Source organism: Echiichthys vipera (assembly GCF_963691815.1).
Source record: "Echiichthys vipera genome assembly, chromosome: Y".
Taxonomy (NCBI): Eukaryota; Metazoa; Chordata; class Actinopteri; order Perciformes; family Trachinidae; genus Echiichthys; species Echiichthys vipera.
Genome location: NC_139849.1, coordinates 8,182,110 through 8,196,861, shown reverse-complemented (window position 1 = coordinate 8,196,861; position 14,752 = coordinate 8,182,110).

Below are 14,752 nucleotides of genomic sequence, written 5' to 3'. Positions count from 1 at the left end.
CTAATTGCTTCTCACAGCGCTGGCTTCTGATTTTCTCTCACAGAGCTGGCCTCTAATTTGCTCTCACAGAGCTGGCTTCTGATGGGCTCTCACTGGCCTCTGTTTGGTTCTCACAGAGCTGGCTTCTGATTGGCTCTTACAGAGCTGGCTTCTAATTGGCTCTCACATAGCTGGCATTTGATTCGCTCTATCTCGCCTCAGATATGTTCTCACAGAGCTGGCCTCTAATTGGCTCTAACTGGCCGCTGATTTGATCTCACAGGGCTGGCCTCTGATTTGCTCTCAAAGAGATGGCCTCTAATTGCTTCTCACAGAGCTGGCCGCTGATCTGTTCTTAAAGAGCTGGCGTCTGATTTGCTCTCACAGGGCTGGCCTCTGGTTGGCTCTCACAGAACTGGCCTCTAATTGCTTCTCACAGAGCTGGCCGCTGATCTGTTCTTAAAGAGCTGGCGTCTGATTTGCTCTCACAGGGCTGGCCTCTTGTTGGCTCTCACAGAACTGGCCTCTAATTGCTTCTCACAGCGCTGGCTTCTGATTTTCTCTCACAGAGCTGGCCTCTAATTTGCTCTCACAGAGCTGGCCTCTGATTGGCTCTAACTGGCCTCTGATTGGTTCTCACAGAGCTGGCCTCTGATTGGCTCTCATAGGCCTCTGATTGGCTCTCAAAGAGCTGGCTTCTGATTTTCTCTCACAGAGCTGGCCTTTAATTTGCTTTCACAGAGCTGGCTTCTGATACGCTTTAACTGGCCTCGGATATATTCTCACAGAGCTGGCCTCTGATATGCTCCCACTGGCATCTGATTGGTTCTCGCAGAGCTGGCCTCTGATTGGCTCTCACTGGCATCTGATTGGCTCTCAAAGAGCTGGCTTCTGATTGGCTCTTACTGAGCTGGCCTCTGATTCGCTCCCACTGGTCTCTGATTTGTTCTCACAGAGCTGGCTTCTGATTGGCTCTCACTGGCCTCTGCTTGGCTTTTACTGGCCTCTGAATAGCTCTCACCAAGTTGACCACTGATTGGCTCTGACAGAGCTGGCCTTTAATTTGCTCTCATAGAGCTGGCTTCTGATTAGCTCTCACTGGCCTCTGATTGGTTCTCACAGAGCTGGCTTCTCATTGGCTCTTACAGAGCTGGCTTCTTATTGGCTCTAACATAGCTGGCCGTTGATTGGCTTTAACTGGCCTCTCATTGGTTTTCACAGAGCTGGCCTCTGATTGGCTCTCACTGGCCTCTGATTTGCTCTCACAGGGCTGGCCTCTGATTTGCTCTCAAAGAGCTGGCCTCTAATTGCTTCTCACAGAGCTGGCCTCTGATCTGTTCTTAAAGAGCTGGCGTCTGATTTGCTCTCACAGGGCTGGCCTCTGATTGGCTCTTACAGAGCTGGCTTCTTATTGGCTCTCACATAGCTGACCTTTGATTCGCTCTATCTCGCCTCAGATATGTTCTCACAGAGCTGGCCTCTGATTGGCTATGACAGAGCTGCAACTGATTGGCTCTTTCAGAGCTGGCTTCTGATTGGCTCTTGCCCAGCTCGCCTTTGATTGTTTCTCACAGAGCTGTCTTCTGATCAGCTATCTGAGAACTGGCCTCAAATTGCTTCTCACAGTGCTGGCATGTGATTGGCTCTCACAAAGCTAGCCTCTGATTGCTTCTAGACGAGCTGGCCTCTGATCTGCTCTTACAGAGCTGGCTTCTGATTGGCTATTACTGAGCTGGCCTCTGATTCGCTCCCACTGGTCTCTGATTGGTTCTCACAGAGCTGGCTTCTGATTGGCTCTCACTGGCCTCTGATTGGCTTTTACTGGCCTCTGAATAGCTCTCACCAAGTTGACCACTGATTGGCTCTTACAGAGCTTGCCTCTGATTTGCTCTTACAGAGCTGGTTTCTGATTGGTTCTGACAGAGCTGGCATCTGATTGGCTCTTACAGTGCTGGCTTCTGATTGGCTCTCACATAGCTGGCCTCTGATATGCTCTATCTGGCCTGAGATATGTTCTCATAGAGCTGGCCTCTGATTGGCTCCAACTTGCCGCTGATTTGCTCTCACAGGGCTGGCCTCTGATTTGCTCTCAAAGAGATGGCCTCTAATTGCTTCTCACAGAGCTGGCCGCTGATCTGTTCTTAAAGAGCTGGCGTCTGATTTGCTCTCACAGGGCTGGCCTTTGGTTGGCTCTCACAGAACTGGCCTCTAATTGCTTCTCACAGCGCTGGCTTCTGATTTTCTCTCACAGAGCTGGCCTCTAATTTGCTCTCACAGAGCTGGCTTCTGATGGGCTCTCACTGGCCTCTGTTTGGTTCTTACAGAGCTGGCTTCTGATTGGCTCTTACAGAGCTGGCTTCTAATTGGCTCTCACATAGCTGGCATTTGATTCGCTCTATCTCGCCTCAGATATGTTCTCACAGAGCTGGCCTCTAATTGGCTCTAACTGGCCGCTGATTTGCTCTCACAGGGCTGGCCTCTGATTTGCTCTCAAAGAGATGGCCTCTAATTGCTTCTCACAGAGCTGGCCGCTGATCTGTTCTTAAAGAGCTGGCGTCTGATTTGCTCTCACAGGGCTGGCCTCTGGTTGGCTCTCACAGAACTGGCCTCTAATTGCTTCTCACAGAGCTGGCCGCTGATCTGTTCTTAAAGAGCTGGCGTCTGATTTGCTCTCACAGGGCTGGCCTCTTGTTGGCTCTCACAGAACTGGCCTCTAATTGCTTCTCACAGCGCTGGCTTCTGATTTTCTCTCACAGAGCTGGCCTCTAATTTGCTCTCACAGAGCTGGCCTCTGATTGGCTCTAACTGGCCTCTGATTGGTTCTCACAGAGCTGGCCTCTGATTGGCTCTCATAGGCCTCTGATTGGCTCTCAAAGAGCTGGCTTCTGATTGGCTATGACTGAGCTGCAACTGATTGGTTCTCACAGAGCTGACTTCTGATTGGCTTTTATAGAGCTGGCTTCCGATTGGATGTCACATAGCTGGCCTCTGATCGCTCTAACTGGCCTCAGATATGTTTTCACAGAGCTGGCCTCTGATTTGCTCTAACTGGCCTCTGATTGGTTCTCACATGGCTGGCCTCTGATTGGCTATGACAGAGCTGGCACCTGATTTGCACTTACAGAGTTGGCTTCTGATTTTCTCTCACAGAGCTGGCCTTTAATTTGCTTTCACAGAGCTGGCTTCTGATACGCTTTAACTGGCCTCGGATATATTCTCACAGAGCTGGTCTCTGATTGGCTCTCACTGGCATCTGATTGATTCTCACAGAGCTGGCCTCTGTTTGGCTCTCACTGGCATCTTATTGGCTCTCAAAGAGCTGGCTTCTGATTGGGTATGACAGAGCTGGCACCTGAATGGCCTTTGCCAAGCTCGTCTTTGATTGTTTCTCACAGAGCTGTCTTCTGATCAGCTATCTGAGAACTGGCCTCAAATTGCATCTCACAGTGCCGGCCTGTGATTGGCTCTCACAGAGCTAGCCTCTGATTGCTTCTAGCAGAGCTGGCCTCTGATCTGCTCTTACAGAGCTGGCTTCTGATCGGCTCTTACTGAGCTGGCCTCTGATTCGCTCCCACTGGTCTCTGATGGGTTCTCACAGAGCTGGCTTCTGATTGGCTCTCACTGGCCTCTGCTTGGCGTTTACTGGCCTCTGAATAGCTCTCACCCAGTTGACCACTGATTGGCTCTTACAGAGCTGGCCTCTAATTTGCTCTCACGGATCTTGCCTCTGATTTGCTCTAACAGAGCTGGTTCCTGATTAGTTCTCACAGAGCTGGCCTCTGATTGGCTCTAACTTGCCTCTTATTGGTTCTCACAGAGCTGGCCTCTGATTGGCTCTCACTGGCCTCTGATTTGCTCTCAACGAGCTGGCCTCTAATTGCTTCTCACAGAGCTGGCGTCTGATCTGTTCTTAAAGAGCTGGCGTCTGATTTGCTCTCACAGGGCTGGCCTCTGGTTGGCTCTCACAGAAATGGCCTCTAATTGCTTCTCACAGAGCTGGCTTCTGATTTTCTCTCACAGAGCTGGCCTCTAATTGCTTCTCACAGAGCTGGCTTCTGATTGGCTCTCACATAGCTGGCCTCTGATAGGCTCTAACTGGCCGAAAATATGTTCTCACAGAGCTTGCCTTTGATTGGCTCTAACTGGCCTCTGATTGGTTCCCACAGACCTAGCCTCTGATTGGCTCTCACAGGCCTCTGATTGGTTCTCACAGAGCTGACTTCTGATTGGCTCTTTAAGAGCTGGCTTCTGATTGGATCTGACATAGCTGGCCTCTGATCGCTCTAACTGGCCTCAGATATGTTCTCACAGAGCTGGCCTCTGATTTGCTCTAACTGGCCTCTGATTGGTTCTCACATGGCTGGCCTCTGATTGGCTATGACAGAGCTGGCTTCTGATTTTGTCTCACAGAGCTGGCCTTTAATTTGCTTTCACAGAGCTGGCTTCTGATACGCTTTAACTGGCCTCGGATATACTCTCACAGAGCTGGCCTCTGATATGCTCCCACTGGCATCTGATTGGTTCTCGCAGAGCTGGCCTCTGATTGGCTCTCACTGGCATCTGATTGGCTCTCAAAGAGCTGGCTTCTGATTGGCTATGACAGAGCTGGCACCTGATTGGCCTTTGCCAAGCTCGCCTTTGATTGTTTCTCACAGAGCTGTCTTCTGATCAGCTATCTGAGAACTGGCCTCAAATTGCTTCTCAAAGTGCTGGCCTGTGATTGGCTCTCACAAAGCTGGCCTCTGATTCTTTCTAGAAGAGCTGGCCTCTGATCTGCTCTTACAGAGCTGGCTTCTGATTGGCTTTCACTGAGCTGGCCTCTGATTCGCTCCCACTGGTCTCTGATTTGTTCTCACAGAGCTGGCTTCTGATTGGCTCTCACTGGCCTCTGCTTGGCTTTTACTGGCCTCTGAATAGCTCTCACCAAGTTGACCACTGATTGGCTCTGACAGAGCTGGCCTTTAATTTGCTCTCATAGAGCTGGCTTCTGATTAGCTCTCACTGGCCTCTGATTGGTTCTCACAGAGCTGGCTTCTCATTGGCTCTTACAGAGCTGGCTTCTTATTGGCTCTAACATAGCTGGCCGTTGATTCACTCTATCTGGCCTCAGATATGTTCTCACAGAGCTGGCCTCTGATTGGCTTTAACTGGCCTCTGATTGGTTTTCACAGAGCTGGCCTCAGATATGTTCTCACAGAGCTGGCCTCTGATTGGCTTTAACTGGCCTCTGATTGGTTTTCACAGAGCTGGCCTCTGAATGGCTCTCACTGGCCTCTGATTTGCTCTCACAGGGCTGGCCTCTGATTTGCTCTCAAAGAGCTGGCCTCTAATTGCTGCTCACAGAGCTGGCCTCTGATCTCTTCTTAAACAGCTGGCGTCTGATTTGCTCTCACAGGGCTGGCCTCTGATTGGCTCTTACAGAGCTGGCTTCTTATTGGCTCTCACATAGCTGGCCTTTGATTCGCTCTATCTCGCCTCAGATATGTTCTCACAGAGCTGGCCACTGATTGGCTATGACAGAGCTGCAACTAATTGGCTCTTTCAGAGCTGGCTTCTGATTGGCTCTTGCCCAGCTCACCTTTGATTGTTTCTCACAGAGCTGTCTTCTGATCAGCTATCTGAGAACTGGCCTCAAATTGCTTCTCACAGTGCTGGCCTGTGATTGGCTCTCACAAAGCTAGCCTCTGACTGCTTCTAGCAGAGCTGGCCTCTGATCTGCTCTTACAGAGCTGGCCTCTGATTGGCTCTTACTGAGCTGGCCTCTGATTCGCTCCCACTGGTCTCTGATTGGTTCTCACAGAGCTGGCTTCTGATTGGCTCTCACTGGCCTCTGATTGGCTTTTACTGGCCTCTGAATAGCTCTCACCAAGTTGACCACTGATTGGCTCTTACAGAGCTGGCCTCTAATTTGCCCTCAGAGCTTGCCTCTGATTTGCTCTTACAGAGCTGGTTTCTGATTGGTTCTCACAGAGCTGGCTTCTGATTGGCTCTTACAGTGCTGGCTTCTGATTGGCTCTCACATAGCTGGCCTCTGATACGCTCTAACTGGCCTCAGATATGTTCTCATAGAGCTGGCCTCTGATTGGCTCTAACTTGCCTCTGATTGGTTCTCATAGAGCTGGCCTCTAATTGGCTCTAACTGGCCGCTGATTTGCTCTCACAGGGCTGGCCTCTGATTTGCTCTCAAAGAGATGGCCTCTAATTGCTTCTCACAGAGCTGGCCGCTGATCTGTTCTTAAAGAGCTGGCGTCTGATTTGCTCTCACAGGGCTGGCCTCTGGTTGACTCTCACAGAACTGGCCTCTAATTGCTTCTCACAGCGCTGGCTTCTGATTTTCTCTCACAGAGCTGGCCTCTAATTTGCTCTCATAGAGCTGGCTTCTGATTGGCTCTCACTGGCCTCTGTTTGGTTCTCACAGAGCTGGCTTCTGATTGGCTCTTACTGGCCTCTGATTGGTTCTCACAGAGCTGGCCTCTGATTAGCTCTCACTGGCCTCTGATTGGTTCTCACAGAGCTGGCTTCTCATTGGCTCTTACAGAGCTGGCTTCTTATTGGTTCTCACATAGCTGGCCGTTGATTCACTCTATCTGGCCTCAGATATGTTCTCACAGAGCTGGCCTCTGATTGGCTTTAACTGGCCTCTGATTTGAGAACAACTATTAGAGGCAAAATCAACTCGCTTGGCACTATTTTTTCATCAAACCCAGGAACCATACAAACTGTACGACCTGATATATTCTTGGACTGCTTTTCTACAGTCGACCTTAACAAATTAACTTCTACTATTTCAGCATCAAAACCTTCTACTTGTCTTCTAGACTCTATTCCAACTAGGTTACTTAAAGAAGTGTTACCTTTAATTAGCACTCCTGTATTAGATATGATTAACATGTCTTTATCAGCAGGTTATGTACCACAGTCTTTTAAAGTAGCTGTAATTAAACCTCTTCTTAAAAAGCCCAGTCTTGATCCTGAGGTACTAGCCAACTATAGACCTATATCTAACCTTCCTTTTCTCTCTAAGATCCTCGAGAAATTAGTTGCCAATCAGTTGTGTGACTTTTTACATAATAATGAGTTATTTGAGGATTTCCAGTCAGGATTTAGAGCAAATCATAGCACTGAGACAGCACTGGTGAAAATTACTAACGACCTTCTAATAGCTTCAGACAAAGGACTTGTCTCTGTACTTGTCTTACTAGATCTTAGTGCTGCCTTCGACACTATTGACCATCACATCCTGCTACACAGACTAGAGCATCTGATCGGCATTAAAGGAACCGTACTGAGCTGGTTTAAGTCATATTTATCAGATAGATCTCAGTTTGTACATGTTAATGACAAATCCTCCATGCACACTAAAGTTAGTCACGGAGTCCCACAGGGTTCTGTCCTTGGACCGATTCTTTTCACCTTATATATGCTTCCCTTAGGAAATATTATAAGGAAGCACTCCATAAACTTTCATTGTTATGCTGATGATACACAATTATATTTGTCCATCAAACCAGAAGAAACCCATCAGTTAGATAAACTTCAAATGTGCATTAAGGAAATAAAAAGCTGGATGACCTGCAATTTCCTGATGTTAAACTCAGACAAAACTGAAATTATTGTACTTGGCCCCAAAGGCCTCAATAGCTAAAGACATTGTTACTCTGGATGATGTTGTGTTGTCCTCCAGCACCACAGTAAGGAATCTGGGTGTTAATTTTGATCAGGATATGTCCTTCGATTCTCACATAAAACTAACAACAAGGACTGCATATTTTCACCTGCGTAATATTGCAAAAATTAGGAACATTGTGTCTCAGAAAGATGCAGAGAAACTTGTTCATGCATTTGTTACTTCTAGGCTGGACTACTGCAATTCCTTATTTTTAGGCTGCTCCAATAAGTCTGTTAAGAGTCTCCAGTTGGTCCAAAATGCTGCAGCTCGTGTACTAACTAAAACAAATAGAAGAGAACATATTTCTCCTGTATTAGCTTCTCTGCACTGGCTACCTGTAAAATCTAGAATAGAATTTAAAATCCTTCTCCTTACGTACAAAGCTCTTATTGGTCAGGCTCCGTCGTATCTTAAAGAGCTCATAGTACCGTATCACCCAACTAGATCTCTGCGCTCTGAGAATGCAGGGCTACTCGTCGTTCCTAGAGTCTCCAAAAGTAGAATGGGAGGCAGAGCCTTCAGCTACCAAGCTCCTCTCCTGTGGAACAAACTCCCAAATGTTATTCGGGAGGCAGACACTGTCCCCTTATTTAAAAGTAAACTTAAAACTTTCCTTTTTGATAAAGCTTACAGCTAGGGCTTACGATGAGACTTTATTCTGCTTAATTATGCTGCTATAGGCCTAGTCTGCCGGGGGATAATACTTTTCCTGATACTCTGAGCTTCTCTCCTCTCTGTCTGAATCATTCATGTCTCATCAATGCATGTTACTGATTCAGCTTCTTCCCCGGAGCTGTTTGTGCTTTGTCGTCTCGCAGGTCTCTGCTGATCGTGGTGGTGCTTGCTGCCGTGGTCCTACATGACGCTTCCTGCTGCTATTGTCACTGTTACTCATATATACTAGCACTAGTTTAATAAACTATAAAATTTGTAGCTGTATCGTAGCTGCTATTGCCACTACTCATCATTGATCATGTTTGCCACCATAATTATTATCATTTTCATATTCTGTCACCTTAGCTGTGCTTGTTTCTACTATTCTGTTGTATTAACTGCCTTAACATATACGTCATATTCACATTACTATAAATATTATAGTTACTGTTAGGCTTTGCTTGCATCTCTGGAAATGTGTCTGTCTGTCTCTCTCTGTCCATCTGTGTGTCTTTTCTCTCTTTCTCTCTCCTTTTCTTCCTCCCCAACCGGTCAAGACAGATGGCCGTCCTCCACAGAGCTGGGTCTGTCTGACGTTCCTGCCTGTTATAGGGAAGGTTTTCGTTGCCACTGTACTCTACAGAGGAATTGTTGGGTCTATGTAAATCATAAATAGGTCATTGAGTGTGGTCTTTACCTACTCTGTAAAGTGTCCTGAGATAACTTTTGTTATGATTTGACACTATAAATAAAATTGAATTGAATTGAATTGAATTGAATTGAAATTGAATTGAATTGATTGGCTCTAACTGGCCTCTGATTGGTTCCCACAGACCTAGCCTCTGATTGGCTCTCACAGGCCTCTGATTGGTTCTCACAGAGCTGACTTCTGATATGCTCCCACTGGCATCTGATTGGTTCTCGCAGAGCTGGCCTCTGATTGGCTCTCACTGGCATCTGATTGGCTCTCAAAGAGCTGGCTTCTGATTGGCTCTTACTGAGCTGGCCTCTGATTCGCTCCCACTGGTCTCTGATTTGTTCTCACAGAGCTGGCTTCTGATTGGCTCTCACTGGCCTCTGCTTGGCTTTTACTGGCCTCTGAATAGCTCTCACCAAGTTGACCACTGATTGGCTCTGACAGAGCTGGCCTTTAATTTGCTCTCATAGAGCTGGCTTCTGATTAGCTCTCACTGGCCTCTGATTGGTTCTCACAGAGCTGGCTTCTCATTGGCTCTTACAGAGCTGGCTTCTTATTGGCTCTAACATAGCTGGCCGTTGATTGGCTTTAACTGGCCTCTCATTGGTTTTCACAGAGCTGGCCTCTGATTGGCTCTCACTGGCCTCTGATTTGCTCTCACAGGGCTGGCCTCTGATTTGCTCTCAAAGAGCTGGCCTCTAATTGCTTCTCACAGAGCTGGCCTCTGATCTGTTCTTAAAGAGCTGGCGTCTGATTTGCTCTCACAGGGCTGGCCTCTGATTGGCTCTTACAGAGCTGGCTTCTTATTGGCTCTCACATAGCTGACCTTTGATTCGCTCTATCTCGCCTCAGATATGTTCTCACAGAGCTGGCCTCTGATTGGCTATGACAGAGCTGCAACTGATTGGCTCTTTCAGAGCTGGCTTCTGATTGGCTCTTGCCCAGCTCGCCTTTGATTGTTTCTCACAGAGCTGTCTTCTGATCAGCTATCTGAGAACTGGCCTCAAATTGCTTCTCACAGTGCTGGCATGTGATTGGCTCTCACAAAGCTAGCCTCTGATTGCTTCTAGACGAGCTGGCCTCTGATCTGCTCTTACAGAGCGTGCTTCTGATTGGCTATTACTGAGCTGGCCTCTGATTCGCTCCCACTGGTCTCTGATTGGTTCTCACAGAGCTGGCTTCTGATTGGCTCTCACTGGCCTCTGATTGGCTTTTACTGGCCTCTGAATAGCTCTCACCAAGTTGACCACTGATTGGCTCTTACAGAGCTTGCCTCTGATTTGCTCTTACAGAGCTGGTTTCTGATTGGTTCTGACAGAGCTGGCTTCTGATTGGCTCTTACAGTGCTGGCTTCTGATTGGCTCTCACATAGCTGGCCTCTGATATGCTCTATCTGGCCTGAGATATGTTCTCATAGAGCTGGCCTCTGATTGGCTCCAACTTGCCGCTGATTTGCTCTCACAGGGCTGGCCTCTGATTTGCTCTCAAAGAGATGGCCTCTAATTGCTTCTCACAGAGCTGGCCGCTGATCTGTTCTTAAAGAGCTGGCGTCTGATTTGCTCTCACAGGGCTGGCCTTTGGTTGGCTCTCACAGAACTGGCCTCTAATTGCTTCTCACAGCGCTGGCTTCTGATTTTCTCTCACAGAGCTGGCCTCTAATTTGCTCTCACAGAGCTGGCTTCTGATGGGCTCTCACTGGCCTCTGTTTGGTTCTTACAGAGCTGGCTTCTGATTGGCTCTTACAGAGCTGGCTTCTAATTGGCTCTCACATAGCTGGCATTTGATTCGCTCTATCTCGCCTCAGATATGTTCTCACAGAGCTGGCCTCTAATTGGCTCTAACTGGCCGCTGATTTGCTCTCACAGGGCTGGCCTCTGATTTGCTCTCAAAGAGATGGCCTCTAATTGCTTCTCACAGAGCTGGCCGCTGATCTGTTCTTAAAGAGCTGGCGTCTGATTTGCTCTCACAGGGCTGGCCTCTGGTTGGCTCTCACAGAACTGGCCTCTAATTGCTTCTCACAGAGCTGGCCGCTGATCTGTTCTTAAAGAGCTGGCGTCTGATTTGCTCTCACAGGGCTGGCCTCTTGTTGGCTCTCACAGAACTGGCCTCTAATTGCTTCTCACAGCGCTGGCTTCTGATTTTCTCTCACAGAGCTGGCCTCTAATTTGCTCTCACAGAGCTGGCCTCTGATTGGCTCTAACTGGCCTCTGATTGGTTCTCACAGAGCTGGCCTCTGATTGGCTCTCATAGGCCTCTGATTGGCTCTCAAAGAGCTGGCTTCTGATTGGCTATGACTGAGCTGCAACTGATTGGTTCTCACAGAGCTGACTTCTGATTGGCTTTTATAGAGCTGGCTTCCGATTGGATGTCACATAGCTGGCCTCTGATCGCTCTAACTGGCCTCAGATATGTTTTCACAGAGCTGGCCTCTGATTTGCTCTAACTGGCCTCTGATTGGTTCTCACATGGCTGGCCTCTGATTGGCTATGACAGAGCTGGCACCTGATTTGCACTTACAGAGTTGGCTTCTGATTTTCTCTCACAGAGCTGGCCTTTAATTTGCTTTCACAGAGCTGGCTTCTGATACGCTTTAACTGGCCTCGGATATATTCTCACAGAGCTGGTCTCTGATTGGCTCTCACTGGCATCTGATTGATTCTCACAGAGCTGGCCTCTGTTTGGCTCTCACTGGCATCTTATTGGCTCTCAAAGAGCTGGCTTCTGATTGGGTATGACAGAGCTGGCACCTGAATGGCCTTTGCCAAGCTCGTCTTTGATTGTTTCTCACAGAGCTGTCTTCTGATCAGCTATCTGAGAACTGGCCTCAAATTGCATCTCACAGTGCCGGCCTGTGATTGGCTCTCACAGAGCTAGCCTCTGATTGCTTCTAGCAGAGCTGGCCTCTGATCTGCTCTTACAGAGCTGGCTTCTGATCGGCTCTTACTGAGCTGGCCTCTGATTCGCTCCCACTGGTCTCTGATGGGTTCTCACAGAGCTGGCTTCTGATTGGCTCTCACTGGCCTCTGCTTGGCGTTTACTGGCCTCTGAATAGCTCTCACCCAGTTGACCACTGATTGGCTCTTACAGAGCTGGCCTCTAATTTGCTCTCACGGATCTTGCCTCTGATTTGCTCTAACAGAGCTGGTTCCTGATTAGTTCTCACAGAGCTGGCCTCTGATTGGCTCTAACTTGCCTCTTATTGGTTCTCACAGAGCTGGCCTCTGATTGGCTCTCACTGGCCTCTGATTTGCTCTCAACGAGCTGGCCTCTAATTGCTTCTCACAGAGCTGGCGTCTGATCTGTTCTTAAAGAGCTGGCGTCTGATTTGCTCTCACAGGGCTGGCCTCTGGTTGGCTCTCACAGAAATGGCCTCTAATTGCTTCTCACAGAGCTGGCTTCTGATTTTCTCTCACAGAGCTGGCCTCTAATTGCTTCTCACAGAGCTGGCTTCTGATTGGCTCTCACATAGCTGGCCTCTGATAGGCTCTAACTGGCCGAAAATATGTTCTCACAGAGCTTGCCTTTGATTGGCTCTAACTGGCCTCTGATTGGTTCCCACAGACCTAGCCTCTGATTGGCTCTCACAGGCCTCTGATTGGTTCTCACAGAGCTGACTTCTGATTGGCTCTTTAAGAGCTGGCTTCTGATTGGATCTGACATAGCTGGCCTCTGATCGCTCTAACTGGCCTCAGATATGTTCTCACAGAGCTGGCCTCTGATTTGCTCTAACTGGCCTCTGATTGGTTCTCACATGGCTGGCCTCTGATTGGCTATGACAGAGCTGGCTTCTGATTTTGTCTCACAGAGCTGGCCTTTAATTTGCTTTCACAGAGCTGGCTTCTGATACGCTTTAACTGGCCTCGGATATACTCTCACAGAGCTGGCCTCTGATATGCTCCCACTGGCATCTGATTGGTTCTCGCAGAGCTGGCCTCTGATTGGCTCTCACTGGCATCTGATTGGCTCTCAAAGAGCTGGCTTCTGATTGGCTATGACAGAGCTGGCACCTGATTGGCCTTTGCCAAGCTCGCCTTTGATTGTTTCTCACAGAGCTGTCTTCTGATCAGCTATCTGAGAACTGGCCTCAAATTGCTTCTCAAAGTGCTGGCCTGTGATTGGCTCTCACAAAGCTGGCCTCTGATTCTTTCTAGAAGAGCTGGCCTCTGATCTGCTCTTACAGAGCTGGCTTCTGATTGGCTTTCACTGAGCTGGCCTCTGATTCGCTCCCACTGGTCTCTGATTTGTTCTCACAGAGCTGGCTTCTGATTGGCTCTCACTGGCCTCTGCTTGGCTTTTACTGGCCTCTGAATAGCTCTCACCAAGTTGACCACTGATTGGCTCTGACAGAGCTGGCCTTTAATTTGCTCTCATAGAGCTGGCTTCTGATTAGCTCTCACTGGCCTCTGATTGGTTCTCACAGAGCTGGCTTCTCATTGGCTCTTACAGAGCTGGCTTCTTATTGGCTCTAACATAGCTGGCCGTTGATTCACTCTATCTGGCCTCAGATATGTTCTCACAGAGCTGGCCTCTGATTGGCTTTAACTGGCCTCTGATTGGTTTTCACAGAGCTGGCCTCAGATATGTTCTCACAGAGCTGGCCTCTGATTGGCTTTAACTGGCCTCTGATTGGTTTTCACAGAGCTGGCCTCTGAATGGCTCTCACTGGCCTCTGATTTGCTCTCACAGGGCTGGCCTCTGATTTGCTCTCAAAGAGCTGGCCTCTAATTGCTGCTCACAGAGCTGGCCTCTGATCTCTTCTTAAACAGCTGGCGTCTGATTTGCTCTCACAGGGCTGGCCTCTGATTGGCTCTTACAGAGCTGGCTTCTTATTGGCTCTCACATAGCTGGCCTTTGATTCGCTCTATCTCGCCTCAGATATGTTCTCACAGAGCTGGCCACTGATTGGCTATGACAGAGCTGCAACTAATTGGCTCTTTCAGAGCTGGCTTCTGATTGGCTCTTGCCCAGCTCACCTTTGATTGTTTCTCACAGAGCTGTCTTCTGATCAGCTATCTGAGAACTGGCCTCAAATTGCTTCTCACAGTGCTGGCCTGTGATTGGCTCTCACAAAGCTAGCCTCTGACTGCTTCTAGCAGAGCTGGCCTCTGATCTGCTCTTACAGAGCTGGCCTCTGATTGGCTCTTACTGAGCTGGCCTCTGATTCGCTCCCACTGGTCTCTGATTGGTTCTCACAGAGCTGGCTTCTGATTGGCTCTCACTGGCCTCTGATTGGCTTTTACTGGCCTCTGAATAGCTCTCACCAAGTTGACCACTGATTGGCTCTTACAGAGCTGGCCTCTAATTTGCCCTCAGAGCTTGCCTCTGATTTGCTCTTACAGAGCTGGTTTCTGATTGGTTCTCACAGAGCTGGCTTCTGATTGGCTCTTACAGTGCTGGCTTCTGATTGGCTCTCACATAGCTGGCCTCTGATACGCTCTAACTGGCCTCAGATATGTTCTCATAGAGCTGGCCTCTGATTGGCTCTAACTTGCCTCTGATTGGTTCTCATAGAGCTGGCCTCTAATTGGCTCTAACTGGCCGCTGATTTGCTCTCACAGGGCTGGCCTCTGATTTGCTCTCAAAGAGATGGCCTCTAATTGCTTCTCACAGAGCTGGCCGCTGATCTGTTCTTAAAGAGCTGGCGTCTGATTTGCTCTCACAGGGCTGGCCTCTGGTTGACTCTCACAGAACTGGCCTCTAATTGCTTCTCACAGCGCTGGCTTCTGATTTTCTCTCACAGAGCTGGCCTCTAA